General features: G+C 35.1%; 1 long non-coding RNA gene across 1 annotated transcript; it reads right to left on the bottom strand.

Moving 5' to 3' along the window:
* Positions 1–6,284: 6,284 nt before the first annotated feature.
* Positions 6,285–6,604, bottom strand: LOC147871695 (uncharacterized). The gene is made up of 2 exons (XR_015538435.1): positions 6,542–6,604; positions 6,285–6,381 (listed from the first exon to the last, which is right to left on the bottom strand). It is a non-coding gene; the product is annotated as an uncharacterized LOC147871695 (long non-coding RNA).
* Between the last annotated feature and the right edge of the window lie 18,899 nt (positions 6,605–25,503).

The raw sequence follows: 25,503 nt of genomic DNA on the forward strand, positions 1-25,503 counted from the left end.
TCAATGAAGGTCCAAGGGTTTGGAGGATAGAGACATTTGAATTCTTCGAGATTATTCGAAAGTCAATTTTTAAAAGGCAAATATCGCCCGATCTGTTGGAATCTGAGAGACAAAACTTATGCCACTTTGAGGGAATATATATGTCAACTTCATGTCATAGTCACGTCAATGTATGTCCAAGGGTTTTTAGGATAGAGACATTTAAATGTTTGGAGATTATTCGAAAGTCATTTTTTAAGATTCAAATATCTGCCGATCTGTAGGAATCTGAGAGAGAAAACTTATGTCACTTTGAAGGAACGTATATGTCAACTTCCTGTCAGATTTACGTAAATGTATGTCCAAGGGTTTGGAGGATAGAGACATCTAAATTTTTAGAGATTATTCGAAAGTCAATTTTTAAAAGGCAAATATCTCCCGATCTGTAGGAATCTGAGAGACAAAACTTATGTCACTTTGAGGGAACGTATATGTAAACTTTCTGTCAGAGTCACGTCAATGTATGTCCTAGGGTTTGGAGGATACAGACATTTTAATTTTTCGAGATTATTCGAAAGTCAATTTGCGAAAAGGCAAATATCTCCCGATCTGTAGGAATCTCAGAGACAAACCTTATGTCACTTTGAGGGAACGAATATGTCAACGTTATGTCAGAGTCACGTCAATGTATGTCCAAGGGTTTGGAGTAAAAAAACATTTTAATTTTTCGAGATTGTTCGAAAGTCAATATTTAAAGGCAAATATCTCGCGATCTGTAGGAATCTGAGAGACAAAACTTATGTCACTTTGAGGGAACGTATATGTCAACGTCCTGTCATAGTCACGTCAATGTGTGTCCAAGGGTTTGGAGGATAGAGACATTTAAATTTCTACAGATTATTCGAAAGTCAATTTTTGAAAAGGCAAATATCTCCTGATCTGTAGGCATCTGAGAGACAAAACTTATGTCTCATTGAGGGAACGTTTATGTCAGAGTCATGTCATAGTCACGTCAATGTATGTCCAAGGGTTTGGAGGATAGAGACATTTAAATTTTTATAGATTATTCGAAAGTCAATATTTAAAAGGCAAATATCTCCCGATCTTAGGAATCTGAGAGACAAAACTTATGCCACTTTGAGGGAATGTATATGTCAACTTCATGTCATAGTCACGTCAATGTATGTGCAAGGGTTTGGAGGATAGAGACATTTAAATTTTTAGAGATTATTCGAAAGTCAATTTTTAAGATTGAAATATCTCCCGATCTGTAGTTATCTGAGAGACAAAACTTATGTCACTTTGAGGGAACGTATATGTAAACTTCCTGTCAGAGTTACGTCAATGTATGTCCAAGGGTTTGGAGGATAGAGAAATTTAAATTTTTAGAGATTATTCGAAAGTCAATTTTTAAGATTCAAATATCTCCCGATCTGTAGGAATCTGAGAGACAAAACTTATGTCACTTTGAGGGAACGTATATGTAAACTTCCTGTCAGAGTCACTTCAATGTATGTCCTAGGGTTTGGAGGATACAGACATTTCAATTTTTCGAGATTATTCAAAAGTCAATTTGTGAAAAGGAAAATATCTCCTGATCTGTAAGAATATCAGAGACAAACCTTATGTCACTTTGAGGGAACGCATATGTCATCTTCATGTCAGAGTCACGTTAATGTATGTCCAAGGGTTTGGATAGAGACATTTTAATTTTTAAAGATTATTCGAAAGTCAATTTTTAAAGGCAAATATCTCCTGATCTGTAGGAATCTGAGTGACAAAACTTATGTCACTTTGAAGGAACGTATATGTCAACTTCATGTCATAGTCACGTCAATGTATGTCCAAGGGTTTGGAGGATAGAGACATTTAAATTTTTAGAGATTATTCGAAAGTCAATTTTTGAAAAGGCAAATATCTCCCGATTTATAGGCACCTGAGAGACAAACCTTATGTCACTTTGAGGGAATGTATATGTCAACTTCTAGTCAGAGTCTCGTCAACGTATGTCCGAGGGTTTGGAGGATACAGACATTTTAATTTTACGAGATTATTCGAAAGTCAATTTTTAAAAGTCAAATATCTCCCGATCTGTAGGAATCTGAGAGACAAACCTTATGTCACTTTGAGGGAACGTATATGTCAACTTCATGTCAGAGTCTCGTCAATGTATGTCCAAAGGTTTGCAGGATAGAGACATTTGAATTTTTCGAGATTATTCGAAAGTCAATTTTTAAAAGGCAAATATCTCCCGATCTGTAGTAATCTGAGAGACAAAACTTATATCATTTTGAGGGAACGTATATGTCAACGTCCTGTCAGAGTCACGTCAATGTATATCTAAGGGTTTGGAGGAAAGAGACATTTAAATTTTTCGAGATTATTCGAAAGTCAATTTTTTAAAGGCAAACATCTCCCGATCTGTATTAATCTGAGAGGCAAAAGTTATATCACTTTGAGGGAACGTATATGTCAAATTCCTGTCAGTGTCACGTCAATGTATGTCCAAGGGTTTGGAGGATAGAGACATTTAAATTTTTATAGATTATTCGAAAGTCAATTTTTAAAAGGCAAGTATCTCCCGATCTTAGGAATCTGAGAGACAAAACTTATGCCACTTTGAGGGAATGTATATGCCAACTTCATGTCATAGTCACGTCAATGTATGTCCAAGTGTTTGGAGGATAGAGACATTTAAATTTTTAGAGATTATTCGAAAGTCAATTTTTAAGATTCAAATATCTCGCGATCTGTAGGAATCTGAGAGACAAACCTTATGTCACTTTGAGGGAACGTATATGTCAACGTCCTGCCAGAGTCACGTCAATATATGTCCAAGGGTTTGGAGAATAGAGATATTTAAATTTTTAGAGATTATTCGAAAGTCAATTTTAAAAGGCAAATATCTCCCGATCTGTAGTAATCTAAGAGACAAAACGTATGTCACTTTGAGGGAACGCAAATGTCAACTTCCTGTCAGAGTCACGTCAATGTAGGTCCAAGGGTTTGGAGGATAGAGACATTTGAATTTTCGACATTATTCGAAAGTCAATTATTAAAAGGCAAGTATCTCCCGATCTGTAGGAATCTGAGAGACAAACCTTATGTCACTTTGAGGGAACGTATATGTCAACTTCATGTCAAAGACACGTCAATGTATGTCCAAGAGTTTGGAGGATAGAGACATTTAAATTTTTCGAGATTATTCGAAAGTCAATTATTAAAAGGCAAATATCTCGCGATCTGTAGGAATCTGAGAGACAAAACGTGTGTCGCTTTGAGGGAACGTATATGTCAACTTCCTGTCAGAGTCACGTCAATGTATGTCCAAGGGTTTGGAGGATAGAGGCATTTAAATTTTTATAGATTATTCGAAAATCAATTTTTAAAAGGCAAATATCTCCCGATCTGTAGGCAACTGAGAGACAAACCTTATGTCACTTTGAGGGAACGTATATGTCAACTTCCTGTCAGAGTAACGTCAATGTATGTCAAAAGGTTTGGAGGATAGAGACATTTGAATTTTTCCAGATTATTCGAAAGTCAATTTTTAAAATTCAATTATCTCCCGATCTGTAGGAATCTGAGACAAAAATTATGCCACTTTGAGGGAACGTATATGTCAACTTCATGTCTGATTCTTGTCGATGTATGTCCAAGGGTTTGGAGGATAGAGACATTTGAATTTTTAGAGATTATTCGAAAGTCAATTTTTAAAAGGCAAATATCTCCCGATCAGTAGGAATCTGAAAGACAAAGCTTATGTCACTTTGAGGGAACGTATATGTCAACTTCCTGTCAGAGTCACGTCAATGTATGTCAAAGGGTTTGGAGGATAGAGACATTTGAATTTTTAGAGATTATTCGAAAGTCAATTATTAATAGGGAAATATCTCCCGATGTGTAGTAATCTGAGAGAAAAACCTTATGTTACTTTGAGGGAACGTATATGTCAACGTCCTGTCAGAGTCACGTCAATGTATGTCCAATTGTTTTGAGGATACAGACATTTAAATTTTTAGAGATTAATCGAAAGTCAATTTTTAAAAGGCAAATATCTCCCGATCTGTAGGAATCTGAGATACAACACGTATGTCACTTTGAGGGAACGCATAAATCAACTTCCTGGCTGAGTCACGTCAATGTATGTCCAAGGGTTTGGAGGATAGAGAAATTTAAATTTTTAGACATTATTCGAAAGTCAATTCTAAGATTCAAATATCTCCCGATCTGTAGGAATCTGAGAGAGAAACCTTATGTAACTTTGAGGGAACGTATATGTCAACTTCCTGTCAGAGTTACGTTAATGTATGTCCAAGGGTTTGGAGGATAGAGACATTTAAATTTTTATCGATTATTCGAAAGTCAATTTTTCAAAGGGAAATATCTCCCGATCTGTAGGAATCTGAGAGACAAAACTTATGTCACTTTGAGGGAACGCAATTGTCAACTTCATGTCATAGTCACGTCAATGTATGACCAAGGTTTAAGAGGATAGAGACATTTAAATTTTTAGAGATTATACGAAAGTCAATATTTAGATTCAAATATCTCCCGATCTGTAGGAATCAGAGACAAAACTTATGTCACTTTGAGGGAACGTATATGTCAACTTCCTGTCAGAGTTACGTCAATGTATGTGCAAGGATTTGGAGGATAGAGACATTTAAATTTTTAGAGATTATTCGAAAGTCAATTTTTAAAGGGCAAATATCTCCCGATCTGTAGGAATCTGAGAGACAAAACTTATATCATTTTGAAGGAACGTATATGTCAACTTCCTGTCAGAGTCACGTCAATGTATATCCAAGGGTTTGGAGGAAAGAGACATTTAAATTTTTCGAGATTATTCGAAAGTCAATTATTTAAAGGCAAACATCTCCCGATCTGTAGGAATCTGAGAGGCAAAAGTTATATCACTTTGAGGGAACGTATATGTCAAATTCCTGTCAGTGTCACGTCAATGTATGTCCAAGGGTTTGGAGGATAGAGACATTTAAATTTTTATAGATTATTCGAAAGTCAATATTTAAAAGGCAATTATCTCTCGATCTTAGGAATCTGAGAGACAAAACTTATGCCACTTTGAGGGAATGTATATGTCAACTTCATGTCATAGTCACGTCAATGTATGTCCAAGGGTTTGGAGGATAGAGACATTTAAATTTTTAGAGATTATTCGAAAGTCAATTTTTAAGATTCAAATATCTCCCGATCTGTATGAATCTGAGAGACAAAACTTATGTCACTTTGAGGGAACGTATATGTCAACTTCCTGTCAGAGTTACGTCAATGTATGTCCATGGGTTTGGAGGATAGAGACATTTAAATTTTTATAGATTATTCGAAAGTCAATTTTTAAAATGCTAATATCTCCCGATCTGTAGGAATCTGAGAGACAAAACTTATGTCACTTTGAGGGAACGTATATGTAAACTTCCTGTCAGAGTCACATCAATGTATGTCCTAGGGTTTGGAGGATAGAGACATTTAAATTTTTAGAGATTATTCGAAAGTCAATTTGTGAAAAGGCAAATATCTCCCGATCTGTAGGAATATCAGAGACAAACCTTATGTCACTTTGAGAGAACGCATATGTCAACTTCATGTCAGAGTCACGTCAATGTATGTCCAAGGGTTTGGATAGAGATATTTTAATTTTTCGAGATTATTCGAAAGTCAATATTTAAAGGCAAATAACTCCCGATCTGTAGGAATCTGAGAGACAAAACTTAAGTCACTTTGAAGGAACGTATATGTCAAATTCATGCCATAGTCACGTCAATGTATGTCCAAGGGTTTGGAGGATAGAGACATTTAAATTTTTAGAGATTATTCGAAAGTCAATTTCTGAAAGGCAATAATCTCCCGATCTGTAGGCACCTGAGAGACAAACCTTATGTCACTTTGAGGGAACGTATATGTCAACTTCCTGTCAGAGTCACGTCAATGTAGGTTCAAGGGTTTGGAGGATAGAGACTATGAATTTTTCGACATTATTCGAAAGTCAATTTTTAAAAGGCAAATATCTCCCGATCTGTAGGAATCTGAGAGACAAACCTTATGACACTTTGAGGGAACGTATATGTTAACTTCATGTCAGAGTCTCGTCAATGTAAGTCCAAAGGTTTGGAGGATAGAGACATTTGATACAGTACTTTTATTTTCCGTCGTTACACAAGCTTATTGTTAAAATCATATAAAATTTTCACATAAAATTGTTACATTTTAAAATTGACGACATGTTTCGATATACAATTCTATCATCGTCAGGTCTATCAAAATTAAAATTAAAATCTGGTGTATCTGTTGCTCTGCTTATATTGCTTATGTTTTATCCGTTTTTATTACATCTCCAGGCTTCTTTCATTTAATTTTGGAGACGCGTCTGGGTGCCTATATCTGCAAAATCAATTTTAATTTTCATATCGTGATTCTGGCTACCGACATAGGAAATGGAATAATATTACTCTAATTTTATATTATTTTAAGGAATTACTCAAATATATCGTAATACAAGCAAAAGAAATACAATCACAAAATATAAAGTATTATAACATACCGGGTTGTGTGTGAGGTGCGTGTCCGTTGTTATTGAATGGCAGACAGCAACTGAGTTGTAGGTATCGTGTGTAGCTATATATATTGGGTGAAAGTTGTTTAGGGGGTTTGGTCAATGGACTGTAGAATGTTAAATATCGGATTGTTCGTGTAAATGTTGCTGTCGTTTAGTGCAAGGTTTTGTTTATGTGTTCTTTGTATATGATATTTCTCTATGGTGTCTCTATGTCGTTTGTTTTGTATTATTTTTATAATGTCCATTGTATGTTCTATTTTGTTGTATGAATGTCCTGTGTTTAATATATGCTTTGCATATGCTGAATGGTCTTTATTATGTTTTATTGCTGTAATATGCTCTTTATATCTTTGATTAAAGGTGCGTCCAGTTTGGCCTATATAGGTTAACGGGCAATCATTGCATTTTAACCTATATATGCCTGGTTTTTCGTATTGATTTGTTGTGTCTATTTGTGGTTTTTGTTTCAAGATGTTTTTTATAGTGTTTTTTGTTCTAAATGCTATTTTTATGTTATTTGTTTTAAATGTTTTTGTTATATATTTGGTTTCTTTTCCTATATATGTGAATGTGGCCCATTTGTTTTGTTTATTTTCTTTTCCGTCTTCATTTATGTTGTTTATATTGTTTATTTTATTTTTGGGTTTTAATTCATAATTATTATATCCGTTTTCTATTAGAATTTGTTTTATTGTGTTACATTCAATTTGTTTGTTTACTGTGGTTATGGGATATGTATTTTTTCTGTTTATTAAGTAGTTAATAGCCATCTGTTTATGTTCATTCGGATGGCATGAAGAGGCATGAATTATGGTGCTTGTATTTGTTGGCTTTCTGTATATTTTGAATTCGAAGTTATTTTCGTTTCGTATTATAGTTAGATCTAAATAATTTAATTTATTATTTTGTTCTTTTTCTAAAGTGAATTGTATATTTTGATTTATGTTGTTAAATTCATTTAAAACATTTTTTATGTCTGTATTTTTTCCATCAAAAATCATGAGTATATCGTCAACATATCTACTATAGTATTTAATTTGATATTTATTTAATATATTTACTATGTAATCATGCTCGAGATATTGTAAGAATATTTCAGATAATATGCTCGAGGTGGGGGCTCCCATAGGTAATCCTGTTTCTTGTTTCCAATATTCATTGTTGAATTGGAAATAATTTTGGTTAATAATAATGTTAGTTATATTTGTAATTTCATTTATTAGATCTATATTTATATTCTGTCTATTTAGAATATCTCTTACAAAAAACAAAAAACACTATAAAAAACATCTTGAAACAAAAACCACAAATAGACACAACAAATCAATACGAAAAACCAGGCATATATAGGTTAAAATGCAATGATTGCCCGTTAACCTATATAGGCCAAACTGGACGCACCTTTAATCAAAGATATAAAGAGCATATTACAGCAATAAAACATAATAAAGACCATTCAGCATATGCAAAGCATATATTAAACACAGGACATTCATACAACAAAATAGAACATACAATGGACATTATAAAAATAATACAAAACAAACGACATAGAGACACCATAGAGAAATATCATATACAAAGAACACATAAACAAAACCTTGCACTAAACGACAGCAACATTTACACGAACAATCCGATATTTAACATTCTACAGTCCATTGACCCAACCCCCTAAACAACTTTCACCCAATATATATAGCTACACACGATACCTACAACTCAGTTGCTGTCTGCCATTCAATAACAACGGACAAGCAACTCACACACAACCCGGTATGTTATAATACTTTATATTTTGTGATTGTATTTCTTTTGCTTGTATTACGATATATTTGAGTAATTCCTTAAAATAATATAAAATTAGAGTAATATTATTCCATTTCCTATGTCGGTAGCCAGAATCACGATATGAAAATTAAAATTGATTTTGCAGATATAGGCACCCAGACGCGTCTCCAAAATTAAATGAAAGAAGCCTGGAGATGTAATAAAAACGGATAAAACATAAGCAATATAAGCAGAGCAACAGATACACCAGATTTTAATTTTAATTTTGATAGACCTGATGATGATAGAATTGTATATCGAAACATGTCGTCAATTTTAAAATGTAACAATTTTATGTGAAAATTTTATATGATTTTAACAATAAGCTTGTGTAACGACGGAAAATAAAAGTACTGTATTGAGGAACACAAGCATGATGCAATTAAGATATAAGAGACATTTGAATTTTTCGAGATTATTCGAAAGTCAATTTTTAAAAGGCAAATATCTCCCGATCTGTAGGAATCTGAGATACAAACCTTATGTCACTTTGAGAGAACGCAAATGTCAACTTCATGTCATAGTCACGTCAATGTATGTCCAAGGGTTTGGAGGATAGAGACATTTAAATTTTTAGAGATTATTCGAAAGTCACTTTTTAAAAGGCAAATATCTCCCGATCTGTAGGAATCTGAGAGACAAAATGTATGTCACTTTGAGGGTATGCATATGTCAACTTCCTATCAGAGTCACTTCAATGAAGGTCCAAGGGTTTGGAGGATAGAGACATTTGAATTCTTCGAGATTATTCGAAAGTCAATTTTTAAAAGGCAAATATCGCCCGATCTGTAGGAATCTGAGAGACAAAACTTATGCCACTTTGAGGGAATGTATATGTCAACTTCATGTCATAGTCACGTCAATGTATGTAAAAGGGTTTGGAGGATAGAGACATTTAAATTTTTGGAGATTATTCGAAAGTCATTATTTAAGATTCAAATATCTGCCGATCTGTAGGAATCTGAGAGAGAAAACTTATGTCACTTTGAAGGAACGTATATGTCAACTTCCTGTCAGAGTTACGTAAATGTATGTCCAAGGGTTTGGGGGATAGAGACATCTAAATTTTTAGAGATTATTCGAAAGTCAATTTTTAAAAGGCAAATATCTCCCGATCAGTAGGAATCTGAAAGACAAAGCTTATGTCACTTTGAGGGAACGTTTATGTCAACTTCCTGTCAGAGTCACGTCAACGTATGTCAAAGGGTTTGGAGGATAGAGACATTTGAATTTTTAGAGATTATTCGAAAGTCAATTATTAATAGGGAAATATCTCCCGATGTGTAGTAATCTGAGAGACAAACCTTATGTTACTTTGAGGGAACGTATATGTCAACGTCCTGTCATAGTCACGTCAATGTATGTCCAAGGGTTTTGAGGATACAGACATTTAAATTTTTAGAGATTAATCGAAAGTCAATTTTTAAAAGGCAAATATCTCCCGATCTGTAGGAATCTGAGATACAACACGTATGTCACTTTGAGGGAACGTAGAAATCAACTTCCTGGCTGAGTCACGTCAATGTATGTCCAAGGGTTTGGAGGATAGAGACATTTAAATTTTTAGACATTATTCGAAAATCAATTCTAAGATTCAAATATCTCCCGAACTGTAGGAATCTGAGAGAGAAACCTTATGTAACTTTGAGGGAACGTATATGTCAACTTCCTGTCAGAGTTACGTTAATGTATGTCCAAGGGTTTGGAGGATAGAGACATTTAAATTTTTATCGATTATGCGAAAGTCAATTTTTCAAAGGCAAATATCTCCCGATCTGTAGGAATCTGAGAGACAAAACTTATGTCACTTTGAGGGAACGCAATTGTCAACTTCATGTCATAGTCACGTCAATGTATGACCAAGGGTTTGGAGGATAGAGACATTTAAATTTTTAGAGATTATACGAAATTCAATATTTAGATTCAAATATCTCCCGATCTGTAGGAATCAGAGACAAAACTTATGTCACTTTGAGGGAACGTATATGTCAACTTCCTGTCAGAGTTACGTCAATGTATGTCCAAGGGTTTGGAGGATAGAGACATTTAAATTTTTAGAGATTATTCGAAAGTCAATTTTTAAAGGGCAAATATTTGCCGATCTGTAGGAATCTGAGAGACAAAACTTATGTCACTTTGAGGGATCGTATATGTCAACTTCCTGTCAGAGTCACGGCAATGTATGTCCAAGGGTTTGGAGGATAGAGACATTTAAATTTTTAGAGATTATTCGAAAGTCAATTTTTAAAAGGCAAATTACTCCCGATCTGTAGGAATCTGAGAGACAAAATGTATGTCACTTTGAGGGTATGCATATGTCAACTTCCTATCAGAGTCACTTCAATGAAGGTCCAAGGGTTTGGAGGATAGAGACATTTGAATTCTTCGAGATTATTCGAAAGTCAATTTTTAAAAGGCAAATATCGCCCGATCTGTAGGAATCTGAGAGACAAAACTTATGCCACTTTGAGGGAATGTATATGTCAACTTCATGTCATAGTCACGTCAATGTATGTCCAAGGGTTTGGAGGATAGAGACATTTAAATTTTTGGAGATTATTCGAAAGTCATTATTTAAGATTCAAATATCTGCCGATCTGTAGGAATCTGAGAGAGAAAACTTATGTCACTTTGAAGGAACGTATATGTCAACTTCCTGTCAGAGTTACGTAAATGTATGTCCAAGGGTTTGGAGGATAGAGACATCTAAATTTTTAGAGATTATTCGAAAGTCAATTTTTAAAAGGCAAATATCTCCCGATCTGTAGGAATCTGAGAGACAAAACTTATGTCACTTTGAGGGAACGTATATGTAAACTTTCTGTCAGAGTCACGTCAATGTATGTCCTAGGGTTTGGAGGATACAGACATTTTAATCTTTCGAGATTATTCGAAAGTCAATTTGCGAAAAGGCAAATATCTCCCGATCTGTAGGAATCTAAGAGACAAACCATATGTCACTTTGAGGGAACGAATATGTCAACTTTATGTCAGAGTCACGTCAATGTATGTAAGAGGGTTTGGAGTAAAAAAACATTTTAATTTTTCGAGATTGTTCGAAAGTCAATATTTAAAGGCAAATATCTCGCGATCTGTAGGAATCTGAGAGACAAAACTTATGTCACTTTGAGGGAACGTATATGTCAACGTCCTGTCATAGTCACGTCAATGTGTGTCCAAGGGTTTGGAGGATAGAGACATTTAAATTTCTACAGATTATTCGAAAGTCAATTTTTGAAAAGGCAAATATCTCCTGATCTGTAGGCATCTGAGAGACAAAACTTATGTCTCATTGAGGGAACGTTTATGTCAGAGTCATGTCATAGTCACGTCAATGTATGTCCAAGGGTTTGGAGGATAGAGACATTTAAATTTTTAGAGATTATTCGAAAGTCAATTTTTAAGATTCAAATATCTCCCGATCTGTAGTTATCTGAGAGACAAAACTTATGTCACTTTGAGGGAACTTATATGTCAACTTCCTGCCTGAGTTACGTCAATGTATGTCCAAGGGTTTGGAGGATAGAGAAATTTAAATTTTTAGAGATTATTCGAAAGTCAATTTTTAAGATTCAAATATCTCCCGATCTGTACTAATCTGAGAGACAAAACTTATGTCACTTTGAGGGAACGTATATGTAAACTTCCTGTCAGAGTCACTTCAATGTATGTCCTAGGGTTTGGAGGATACAGACATTTAAATTTTTCGAGATTATTCAAAAGTCAATTTGTGAAAAGGCAAATATCTCCTGATCTGTAAGAATATCAGAGACAAACCTTGTGTCACTTTGAGGGAACGCATATGTAATCTTCATGTCAGAGTCACGTTAATGTATGTCCAAGGGTTTGGATAGAGACATTTTAATTTTTATAGATTATTCGAAAGTCAATTTTTAAAGGCAAATATCTCCCGATCTGTAGGAATCTGAGTAACAAAACTTATGTCACTTTGAAGGAACGTATATGTCAACTTCATGTCATAGTCACGTCAATGTATGTCCAAGGGTTTGGAGGATAGAGACATTTAAATTTTTAGAGATTATTCGAAAGTCAATTTTTGAAAAGGCAAATATCTCCCGATCTATAGGCACCTGAGAGACAAAGCTTATGTCACTTTGAGGGAACGTATATGTCAACTTCTAGTCAGAGTCTCGTCAACGTATGTCCGAGGGTTTGGAGGATAGAGACATTTAAATTTTACGAGATTATTCGAAAGTCAATTTTTAAAAGTCAAATATCTCCCGATCTGTAGGAATCTGAGAGACAAACCTTATGTCACTTTGAGGGAACGTATATGTCAACTTCATGTCAGAGTCTCGTCAATGTTTGTCCAAAGGTTTGCAGGATAGAGACATTTGAATTTTTCGAGATTATTCGAAAGTCAATTTTTAAAAGGCAAATATCTCCCGATCTGTAGGAATCTGAGAGACAAAACTTATATCATTTTGAGGGAACGTATATGTCAACTTCCTGTCAGAGTCACGTCAATGTATATCTAAGGGTTTGGAGGAAAGAGCCATTTAAAATTTTCGAGATTATTCGAAAGTCAATTTTTTAAAGGCAAACATCTCCCGATCTGTAGGAATCTGAGAGGCAAAAGTTATATCACTTTGAGGGAACGTATATGTCAAATTCCTGTCAGTGTCACGTCAAAGTATGTCCAAGGGTTTGGAGGATAGAGACATTTAAATTTTTATAGATTATTCGAAAGTCAATATTTAAAAGGCAAATATCTCCCGATCTTAGGAATCTGAGAGACAAAACTTATGCCACTTTGAGGAAATGTATATGTCAACTTCATGTCATAGTCACGTCAATGTATGTCCAAGGGTTTGGAGGATAGAGACATTTAAATTTTTAGAGATTATTCGAAAGTCAATTATTAAGATTCAAATATCTCCCGATCTGTAGGAATCTGAGAGACAAAACTTATGTCACTTTGAGGAAACGTATATGTCAACTTCCTGTCAGAGTTACGTCAATGTATGTCCAAGGGTTTGGAGTATAGAGACATTTAAACTTTTAGAGATTATTCGAAAGTCAATTTCTGAAAGGCAAATATCTCCCGATCTGTAGGCACCTGAGAGACAAACCTTATGTCACTTTGAGGGAACGTATATGTCAACTTCCTGTCAGAGTCACGTCAATGTAGGTTCAAGGGTTTGGAGGATAGAGACTATGAATTTTTCGACATTATTCGAAAGTCAATTTTTAAAAGGCAAATATCTCCCGATCTGTAGGAAGCTGAGAGACAAACTTTATGTCACTTTGAGGGAAAGAATATGTCAACTTTATGTCAGAGTCACGTCAATGTATGTCCAAGGTTTTGGAGTAAAAAGCATTTAAATTTTTAGAGATTATTCGAAAGTCAATTTCTGAAAAGGCAAATATCTCCCGATCTATAGGCACCTGAGAGACAAACCTTATTTCACTTTGAGGGAACGTATATGTCAACTTCTAGTCAGAGTCCTGTCAACGTATGTCCAAGGGTTTGGAGGATAGAGACATTTTAATTTTACGAGATTATTCGAAAGTCAATTTTTAAAAGTCAAATATCTCCAGATCTGTAGGAATCTGAGAGACAAATCTTATGTCACTTTGAGGGAACGTATATGTCAACTTCATGTCAGGGTCTCGTCAATGTATGTCCAAAGGTTTGCAGGATAGAGACATTTGAATTTTTCGAGATTATTCGAAAGTCAATTTTTAAAAGGCAAATATCTCCCGACCTGTAGGAATCTGAGATACAAACCTTATGTCACTTTCAGGGAACGCAAATGTCAACTTCATGTCAGAGTCACGTCAATGTATGTCCAAGGGTTTGGAGGATCGAGACATTTAAATTTTTAGAGATTATTCGAAAGTCAATTTTTAAAAGGCAAATATCTCCCGTTCTGTAGGAATCTGAAAGACAAAACGTATGTCACTTTGAGGGTATGCATATGTCAACTTCCTGTCAGAGTCACGTCAGAGAAGGTCCAAGGGCTTGGAGGATAGAGACATTTGAATTTTTCGAGATTATTCGAAAGTCAATTTTTAAAAGGCAAATATCTCCCGATCTGAAGGAATCTGAGAGACAAAACTTTCGTCACTTTGAGGGAACGCATATGTCAACTTCATGTCATAGATACGTCAATGTATGTCCAAGGGTTTGGAGGATAGAGACATTTAAATTTTTAGAGATTATTCAAAAGTCAATTTTTAAAAGGCAAATATCTCCCGATCTGTAGGAATCTGAGAGACAACCCTTATGTCACTTTGATGGAACGCATATGTCAACTTCATGTCAGAGTCACGTCAATGTATGTCCAAGGGTTTGGAGGATAGAGACATTTAAATTTTTAGAGATTATTCGAAAGTCAATTTTTAAGATTCAAATATCTCCCGATCTGTAAGAATCTGAGAGTCAAAACTTATGTCACTTTGACGGAACGTATATGTCAACTTCCTGTCCGAGTTACGTCAATGTATGTCCAAGGGTTTGAAGGATAGAGACATCTAAATTTTTAGAGATTATTCGAAAGTCAATTTTTAAAAGGCAAATATCTCCCGATCTGTAGGAATCTGAGAGACAAAACTTATGTCACTTTGAGAGAACGTATATGTAAACTTTCTGTCAGAGTCACGTCAATGTATGTCCTAGGTTTTGGAATATACAGACATTTTAATTTTTCGAGATTATTCGAAAGTCAATTTGCGAAAAGGCAAATATCTCCCGATCTGTAGGAATCTCAGAGACAAACCTTATGTCACTTTGAGGGAACGAATATGTCAACTTTATGTCAGAGTCACGTCATTGTATGTCTAAGGGTTTGGAGTAAAAAGACATTTTAATTTTTCGAGATTATTCGAAAGTCAATATTTAAGGCAAGTATCTCCCGATCTGTAGGAATCTGAGAGACAAAACTTTTGTCACTTTGAGGGAACGTATATGTCAACGTCCTGCCATAGTCACGTCAATGTGTGTCCAAGGGTTTGGAGGAAAGAGACATTTAAATTTCTAGAGATTATTCGAAAGTCAATTTTTAAAAAGGCAAATATCTCCCGATCTGTAGGCATCTGAGAGACAAAACTTAAGTCACATTGAGGGAACGTTTATGTCAGAGTCGTGTCATAGTCACGTCAATGTATGTCCAAGGGTTTGGAGGATAGAGACATTTTAATTTTTCGAGATTATTCGAAAGTCAATTTTTAAAAGGCAAATATCTCCCGATCTGTAGGAATCTGAGAGACAAAACTTATGTCACTTTGAGGGAACGCGTATGTCAACGTCCTGTCAAAGTCACGTCAATGTATGTCCAAGGGTTTGGAGGATAGAGACATTTAAATTTTTAGAGATTATTCGAAAGTCAATTTTTAAAAGGCAAATATCTCCCGATCTGTAGGAATCTGAGAGACAACCCTTATGTCACTTTGAGGGAACGCATATGTCAACTTCATGTCAGAGTCACGTCAATGCATGTCCAAGGGTTTGGAGGATACAGACATTTAAATTTTTAGAGATTATTCGAAAGTCAATTTTTAAAAGGCAAATATCTCCCGATCTGTAGGAATATCAGAGACAAACCTTATGTCACTTTGAGGGAACGCATATGTCAACTTCATGTCAGAGTCACGTCAATGTATGTCCAAGGGTTTGGAAAGAGACATTTTAATTTTTCGAGATTATTCGAAAGTCAATTTTTAAAGGCAAATATCTCCCGATCTGTAGGAATCTGAGAGACAAAACTTATGTCACTTTGAAGGAACGTATATGTCAACTTCCTGTCAGAGTCACTTCAACGTATGTCCAAGTGTTTGCAGGATAGAGACATTTAAATTTTATGAGATTATTCGAAAGTCAATTTTTAAAAGGCAAATATCTCCCGATCTGTAGGAATCTGAGACACAAAACTTATGCCACTTTGAGGGAATATATATGTAAACTTCATGTCATAGCCACGTCAATGTATGTCCAAGGTTTTTTAGGATAGACACAATTAAATTTTTAGAGATTATTCGAAAGTCAATTTTTAAAGGGCAAATATCTCCCGATTTGTAGGAATCTGAGAGACAAAACTTATGTCACTTTGAGGGATCGTATATGTCAACTTCCTGTCAGAGTCACTTCAATGTATGTCCTAGGGTTTGGATGATACAGACATTTTAATTTTTCGAGATTATTCGAAAGTCAATTTGTGAAAAGGCAAATATCTCCCGATCTGTAGGAATATCAGAGACAAACCTTATGTCACTTTGAGGGAACGCATATGTCAACTTCATGTCAGAATCACGTCAATGTATGTCCAAGAGTTTGGATAGAGACATTTTAATTTTTCGAGATTATTCGAAAGTCAATATTTAAAGGCAAATATCTCCCGATCTGTAGGAATCTGAGAGACAAAACTTATGTCACTTTGAAGGAACGTATATGTCAACTTCCTGTCAGAGTCACGTCAACGTATGTCCAAGTGTTTGCAGGATAGAGACATTTAAATTTTATGAGATTATTCGAAAGTCAATTTTTAAAAGGCAAATATCTCCCGATCTGTAGGAATCTGAGAGACAAACCTTATGTCACTTTGAGGGAACGTATATGTCAACTTCATATCAGAGTCTCGTCAATATATGTCCAAAGGTTAGCAGGATAGAGATTTGAATTTTTCGAGAATATTCGAAAGTCAATTTTTAAAAGGCAAATATCTCCCGATCTGTTGGAATCTGAGATACAAACCTTATGCCACTTTGAGGCAACGTATATGTCAACTTCATGTCAGAGTCTCGTCAATGTATGTCCAAAGGTTTGCAGGATAGAAATATTTGAATTTTTCGAAATTATTCGAAAGTCAATTTTTAAAAGGCAAATATCTCCCGATCTTAGGAATCTGAGAGACAAAACTTATGCCACTTTGAGGGAATGTATATGTCAACTTCATGTCATAGTCACGTCAATGTATGTCCAAGGGTTTGGAGGATAGAGACATTTAAATTTTTAGAGATTATTTGATAGTCAATTATTAAGATTCAAATATCTCCCGATCTGTAGGAATCTGAGAGACAAAACTTATGTCACTTTGAGGGAACGTATATGTCAACTTGCTGTCAGAGTTACGTCAATGTATGTCCAAGGGTTTGGAGGATAGAGAAATTTAAATTTTTAGAGATTATTCGAAAGTCAATTTTTAAAATGCAAATATCTCCCGATTTGTAGGAATCTGAGAGACAAAACTCATGTCACTTTGAGGGAACGTATATGTAAACTTCCTGTCAGAGTCACTTCAATGTATGTCCTAGGGTTTGGAGGATACAGACATTTTAATTTTTCGAGATTATTCAAAAGTCAATTTGTGAAAAGGCAAATATCTCCCGATCTGTAGGAATATCAGAGACAAACCTTATGTCACTTTGAGGGAACGCATATGTCAACTTCATGTCAGAGTCACGTCAATGTATGTCCAAGGGTTTGGATAGAGACATTTTAATTTTTCGAGATTATTCGAAAGTCAATATTTAAAGGCAAATATCTCCCGATCTGTAGGAATCTGAGAGACAAAACTTATGTCACATTGAGGGACCGTTTATGTCAGAGCATTGTCATAGTCAATTCAATGTATGTCCAAGGGTTTGGAGGATAGAGACATTTTAATTTTTCGAGATTATTCGAAAGTCAATATTTAAAGGCAAATATCTCCCGATCTGTAGGAATCTGAGAGACAAACCTTATGTCACTTTGAGGGAACGTATATGTCAACTTCATGTCATAGACACGTCAATGAATGTGCAAGGGTTTGGAGGATAGAGACATTTAAATTTTTCGAGATTATTCTAAAGTCAATTTTTAAAAGGCAAATATCTCCCGATCTGTAGGCATCTGATAGACAAACCTTATATCACTTTGAGGGAACGCAAATGTCAACTTCATGTCATAGTCACGTCAATGTATGTCCAAGGGTTTGGAGGATAGAGATATTTAAATTTTTAGAGATTATTCGAAAGTCAATTATTAATAGGCAAATATCTCCCGATCTGTAGGAATCTGAGAGACAAAACTTATGTCACTTTGAGGGAACGCGTATGTCAACGTCCTGTCAGAGTCACGTGAATGTATGTCCAAGGGTTTGGAGGATAGAGACATTTAAATTTTTAGAGATTATTCGAAAGTCAATTTTTAAAGGCAAATATCTCCCGATCTGTAGGAATCTGAGAGAAAAAACTTATGCCACTTTGAGGGAATATATATGTAAACTTCATGTCATAGCCACGTCAATGTATGTCCAAGGTTTTTTAGGATAGATACAATTAAATTTTTAGAGATTATTCGAAAGTCAATTTTTAAAGGGGAAATATCTCCCGATCTGTAGGGATGTGAGAGACAAAACTCATGTCACTTTGAGGGAACGTATATGTAAACTTCCTGTCAGAGTCACTTCAATGTATGTAATAGGGTTTTGAGGATACAGACATTTTAATTTTTCGAGATTATTCGAAAGTCAATTTGTGAAAAGGCAAATATCTCCCGATCTGTAGGAATATCAGAGACAAACCTTTTGTCACTTTGAGGGAACGCATATGTCAACTTCATGTCAGAGTCACGTCAATGTATGTCCAAGAGTTTGGATAGAGACATTTTAATTTTTCGAGATTATTCGAAAGTCAATTTTTAAAAACAAATATCTCCCGATCTGTAGGAATCTGAGAGACAAAACTTATGTCACTTTGAAGGAACGTATATGTCAACTTCCTGTCAGAGTCACTTCAACGTATGTCCAAGTGTTTGCAGGATAGAGACATTTAAATTTTATGAGATTATTCGAAAGTCAATTTTTAAAAGGCAAATATCTCCCGATCTGTAGGAATCTGAGACACAAAACTTATGCCACTTTGAGGGAATATATATGTAAACTTCATGTCATAGCCACGTCAATGTATGTCCAAGGTTTTTTAGGATAGATACAATTAAATTTTTAGAGATTATTCGAAAGTCAATTTTTAAAGGGCAAATATCTCCCGATCTGTAGGAATCTGAGAGACAAAACTTATGTCACTTTGAGGGATCGTATATGTCAACTTCCTGTCAGAGTCACTTCAATGTATGTCCTAGGGTTTGGATGATACAGACATTTTAATTTTTCGAGATTGTTCGAAAGTCAATTTGTGAAAAGGCAAATATCTCCCGATCTGTAGGAATATCAGAGACAAACCTTATGTCACTTTGAGGGAACGCATATGTCAACTTCATGTCAGAGTCACGTCAATGTATGTCCTAGGGTTTGGAGGATAGAGACATTTAAATTTTTATCGATTATTCGAAAGTCAATTTTTAAAAGGCAAATATCTCCCGATCTGTAGGAATCTGAGAGAAAAAACTTATGCCACTTTGAGGGAATATATATGTAAACTTCATGTCATAGCCACGTCAATGTATGTCCAAGGTTTTTTAGGATAGATACAATTAAATTTTTAGAGATTATTCGAAAGTCAATTTTTAAAGGGGAAATATCTCCCGATCTGTAGGAATCTGAGAGACAAAACTTATGTCACTTTGAGGGATCGTATATGTCAACTTCCTGTCAGAGTCACTTCCATGTATGTCCTAGGGTTTGGATGATACAGACATTTTAATTTTTCGAGATTATTCGAAAGTCAATTTGTGAAAAGGCAAATATCTCCCGATCTGTAGGAATATCAGAGACAAACCTTATGTCACTTTGAGGGAACGCATATGTCAACTTCATGTCAGTGTCACGTCAATGTATGTCCAAGAGTTTCTATAGAGACATTTTAATTTTTCGAGATTATTCAAAAGTCAATTTTTAAAGGCAAATATCTCCCGATCTGTAGGAATCTGAGAGACAAAACTTATGTCACTTTGAAGGAACGTATATGTCAACTTCATGTCATAGTCACGTCAATGTATGTCCAAGGGTTTGGAGGATAGAGACATTTAAATTTTTAGAGATTATTCGAAAGTCAATTTTTGAAAAGGCAAATATCTCCCGATCTGTAGGCACCTGAGAGACAAACCTTATGTCACTTTGAGGGACCGTATATGTCAACTTCCTGTCAGAGTCACGTCAACGTATGTCCAAGGGTTTGGAGGATAGAGACATTTTAATTTTACAAGATTATTCGAAAGTCAATTTTTAAAAGGCAAATATCTCCCGATCTGTAGGAATCTGAGAGACAAACCTTATGTCACTTTGAGGGAACGTATATGTCAACTTCATGTCAGAGTCTCGTCAATGTATGTCCAAAGGTTTGCTGAATAGAGACATTTGAATTTTTGTAGATTATTCGAAAGACAATTTTTAAAAAGCAAATATCTCCCGATCTGTTGGAATCTGAGATACAAACCTTATGTCACTTTGAGGGAACGCAAATGTCAACTTTATGTCATAGTCACGTCAATGTATGTCCAAGGGTTTGGAGGATAGAAACTTTTAAATTTTTAGAGATTATTCGAAAGTCAATTTTTAAAAGGCAAATATCTCCCGATCTGTAGGAATCTGAGAGACAAAACTTATGTTACTTTGAGGGAACGTATATGTCAACTTCCTGTCAGAGTTACGTCAATATATGTCCAAGGGTTTGGAGGATAGAGAAATTTAAATTTTTAGAGATTATTCGAAAGTCAATTTTTAAAATGCAAATATCTCCCGATTTGTAGGAATCTGAGAGACAAAACTCATGTCACTTTGAGGGAACGTATATGTAAACTTCCTGTCAGAGTCACTTCAATGTATGTCCTAGGGTTTGGAGGATACAGACATTTTAATTTTTCGAGATTATTCAAAAGTCAATTTGTGAAAAGGCAAATATCTCCCGATCTGTAGGAATATCAGAGACAAACCTTATGTCACTTTGAGGGAACGCATATGTCATCTTCATGTCAGAGTCACGTCAATGTATGTCCAAGGGTTTGGATAGAGGCATTTTAATTTTTCGAGATTATTCGAAAGTCAATATTTAAAGGCAAATATCTCCCGATCTGTAGGAATCTGAGAGACAAAACTTATGTCACATTGAGGGACCGTTTATGTCAGAGCATTGTCATAGTCAATTCAATGTATGTCCAAGGGTTTGGAGGATAGAGACATTTTAATTTTTCGAGATTATTCGAAAGTCAATATTTAAAGGCAAATATCTCCCGATCTGTAGGAATCTGAGAGACAAACCTTATGTCACTTTGAGGGAACGTATATGTCAACTTTATGTCATAGACACGTCAATGAATGTGCAAGGGTTTGGAGGATAGAGACATTTAAATTTTTCGAGATTATTCTAAAGTCAATTTTTAAAAGGCAAATATCTCCCGATCTGTAGGCATCTGATAGACAAACCTTATATCACTTTGAGGGAACGCAAATATCAACTTCATGTCATAGTCACGTCAATGTATGTCCAAGGGTTTGGAGGATAGAGACATTTAAATTTTTAGAGATTATTCGAAAGTCAATTATTAATAGGCAAATATCTCCCGATCTGTAGGAATCTGAGAGACAAAACTTATATCACTTTGAGGGAACGCGTATGTCAACGTCCTGTCAGAGTCACGTCAATGTATGTCCAAGGATTTGGAGGATAGAGACATTTAAATTTTTAGAGATTAATCGAAAGTCAATTCTTAAAAGGCAAATATCTCCCGATCTGTAAGAATCTGAGAGACAACCCTTATGTCACTTTGAGGGAACGCATATGTCAACCTCATGTCAGAGTCACGTCAATGTATGTCCTAGGGTTTGGAGGATAGAGACATTTAAATTTTTATCGATTATTCGAAAGTCAATTTTTAAAAGGCAAATATCTCCCGATCTGTAGGAATCTGAGAGACAAAACTTATGCCACTTTGAGGGAATATATATGTAAACTTCATGTCATAGCCACGTCAATGTATGTCCAAGGTTTTTTAGGTTAGATACAATTAAATTTTTAGAGATTATTCGAAAGTCAATTTTTAAAGGGCAAATATCTCCCGATCTGTAGGAATCTGAGAGACAAAACTTATGTCACTTTGAGGGATCGTATATGTCAACTGCCTGTCAGAGTCACTTCAATGTATGTCCTAGGGTTTGGATGATACAGACATTTTAATTTTTCGAGATTATTCGAAAGTCAATTTTTAAAAGGCAAATATCTCCCGATCTGTAGGAATCTGAGAGACAAACCTTATGTCACTTTGAGGGAACGTATATGTCAACTTCATGTCAGAGTCTCGTTAATGTTTGTCCAAAGGTTTGCAGGATAGAGACATTTGAATTTTTGGAGATTATTCGAAAGACAATTTTAAAAGGCAAATATCTCCCGATCTGTAGGAATCTGAGAGACAAAACTTATGTCACTTTGAAGGAACGTATATGTCAACTTCATGTCATAGTCACGTCAATGTATGTCCAAGGGTTTGGAGGATAGAGACATTTAAATTTTTAGAGATTATTCGAAAGTCAATTTTTAAAAGGCAAATATCTCCCGATCTGTAGGAATCTGAGAGACAAACCTTATGTCACTTTGAGGGAACGTATATGTCAACTTCATGTCAGAGTCTCGTTAATGTATGTCCAAAGTTTTGCAGGATAGAGACATTTGAATTTTTGGAGATTATTCGAAAGACAATTTTAAAAGGCAAATATCTCCCGATCTGTTGGAATCTGAGATACAAACCTTATGTCACTTTGAGGGAACGCAAATGTCAACTTTATGTCATAGTCACGTCAATGTATGTCGAAGGGTTTGGAGGATAGAGACTTTTAAATTTTTAGAGATTATATGAAAGTCAATTTTTAAAAGGCAAATATCTCCCGATCTGTAGGAATCTGAGAGACAAAACGTATGTCACTTTGAGGGTATGCATATGTCAATTTCCTGTCATAGTCACGTCAATGAAGGTCCAACGGTTTGAAGGATAGAGTCATTTGAATTTTTCGAGATTATTCGATAGTCAATTTTTAAAGGCAAATATCTCTCGATCTGTAGGAATCTGAGAGACAAAACTTACGTCACTTTCAGGGAACGTATATGTCAACTTCATGTCATAGACACGTCAATGTATGTCCAAGGGTTTGGAGGATAGAGACATTTAAATTTTTAGAGATTATTCGAAAAACAATTTTTAAAAGGCAAATATCTCCCGATCTGTAGGAATCTGAGAGACAACCCTTATGTCACTTTGAAGGAACGCATATGTCAACTTCATGTCAGAGTCACGTCAATGTATGTTCAAGGGTTTGGAGGATAGAGACATTTAAATTTTTAGAGATTATTCGAAAGTCAATTATTAATAGGCAAATATCTCCCGATCTGTAGGAATCTGAGAGACAAAACTTATGTCACATTGAGGGAACGTTTATGTCAGATCATTGTCTTAGTCACGTCAATGTATGTCCAAGGGTTTGCAGGATAGAGACATTTTAATTTTTCGAGATTATTCGAAAGTCAATTTTTAAAGGCAAATATCTCCCGATCTGTAGGAATCTGAGAGACAAGCCTTATGCCACTTTGAGGGAACATATATGTCAACTTCATGTCATAGTCACGTCATTGTATGTCAAAGGGTTTGGAGGATAGAGACATTTAAATTTTTAGAGATTATTCGAAAGTCAATTTTTAAGATTCAAATATCTCCCGATCTGTAGGAATCTGAGAGACAAAACTTATGTCACTTTGAGGGAACAAAGATGTCAACTTTATGTCAGAGACACGTCAATGTATGGCCAAGGGTTTGGAGGAAAGAGACATTTTAATTTTTCGAGATTATTCGAAAGTCAATTTTTAAAGGCAAAAATCTCCCGATCTGTAGGAATCTGAGAGACAACCCTTATGTCACTTTGAAGGAACGCATATGTCAACTTCCCGTCAGAGTCACGTCAATGAAGGTCCAAGGGTTTGGAGGATAGAGACATTTTAATTTTTCGAGATTATTCGAAAGTCAATTTGCGAAAAGGCAAATATCTCCCGATCAGTAGGAATCTCAGAGTCAAACCTTATGTCACTTTGAGGGAACAAAGATGTCAACTTTATGTCAGAGACACGTCAATGTATGGCCAAGGGTTTGGAGGAAAGAGACATTTTAATTTTTCGAGATTATTCGAAAGTCAATATTTAAAGGCAAAAATCTCCCGATCTGTAGGAATCTGAGAGACAAAACTTATGTCACTTTGAGGGAACGTATATGTCAACGTCCTGTCATAGTCACGTCAATGTGTGTCCAAGGGTTTGGAGGATAGAGACATTTAAATTTCTAGAGATTATTTGAATGACAATTTTGGAAAAGGCAAATATCTCCCGATCTGTAGGCATCTGAGAGACAAAACTTATGTCACATTGAGGGAACGTTCATATCAGAGTCATGTCATAGTCACGTCAATGTATGTCCCAGGGTTTGGAGGATAGAGACATTTAAATTTTTCGAGATTATTCGAAAGTCAATTTTTAAAAGGCAAATATCTCCCGTTCTGTAGGAATCTGAGAGACAAAACATATGTCACTTTGAGGGAACGTATATGTCAACTTTATGTCATAGTCAAGTCAATATATGTCCAAGGGTTTGGAGGATAGAGTCATTTAAATTTTTCGAGATTATTCGAAAGTCAATTTTTAAAAGGCAAATACATCCCGATCTGTAGGAATCTGAGAGACAAAACTTATGTCACTTTGAGGGAACGTATATGTCAACTTCCTGTCAGAGTCATGTCAATGTATGTCCTAGGATTTGGAAGATAGAGACATTTAAATTTTTAGATATTATTCGAAAGTCAATTTTTAAAGGGAAAATATTTCCCGATCTGTAGGAATCTGAAAGACAAACCTTATGTCTCTTTGAGGGAATGTATATGTCAACCTCCTGTCAGAGTCACGTCAATTTATTTCAAAGGGTTTGGTGGATAGAGACATTTAAATTTTTAGAGATTATTCGAAAGTCAATTCGTGAAAGGCAAATATCTCCCGATCTGAAGGAATCTGAGATACAAAACGTATGTCACTTTGAGGGAAGGCATATGTCAACTTCCTGTCATAGACACGTCAATGTATGTCCAAGGGTTTGGAGGATAGAGACATTTAAATTTTTAGAGATTATTCGAAAGTCAATTTTAGAAGGCAAATATCTCCCGATCTTTAGGAATCTGAGAGACAACCCTTATGTC

This window comes from Zootermopsis nevadensis, unplaced genomic scaffold (genome assembly GCF_977971745.1).
Source record: "Zootermopsis nevadensis isolate Lab colony 2312 unplaced genomic scaffold, Znev_1.0 Znev_ptg000044l, whole genome shotgun sequence".
NCBI classification, from domain to species: Eukaryota; Metazoa; Arthropoda; class Insecta; order Blattodea; family Termopsidae; genus Zootermopsis; species Zootermopsis nevadensis.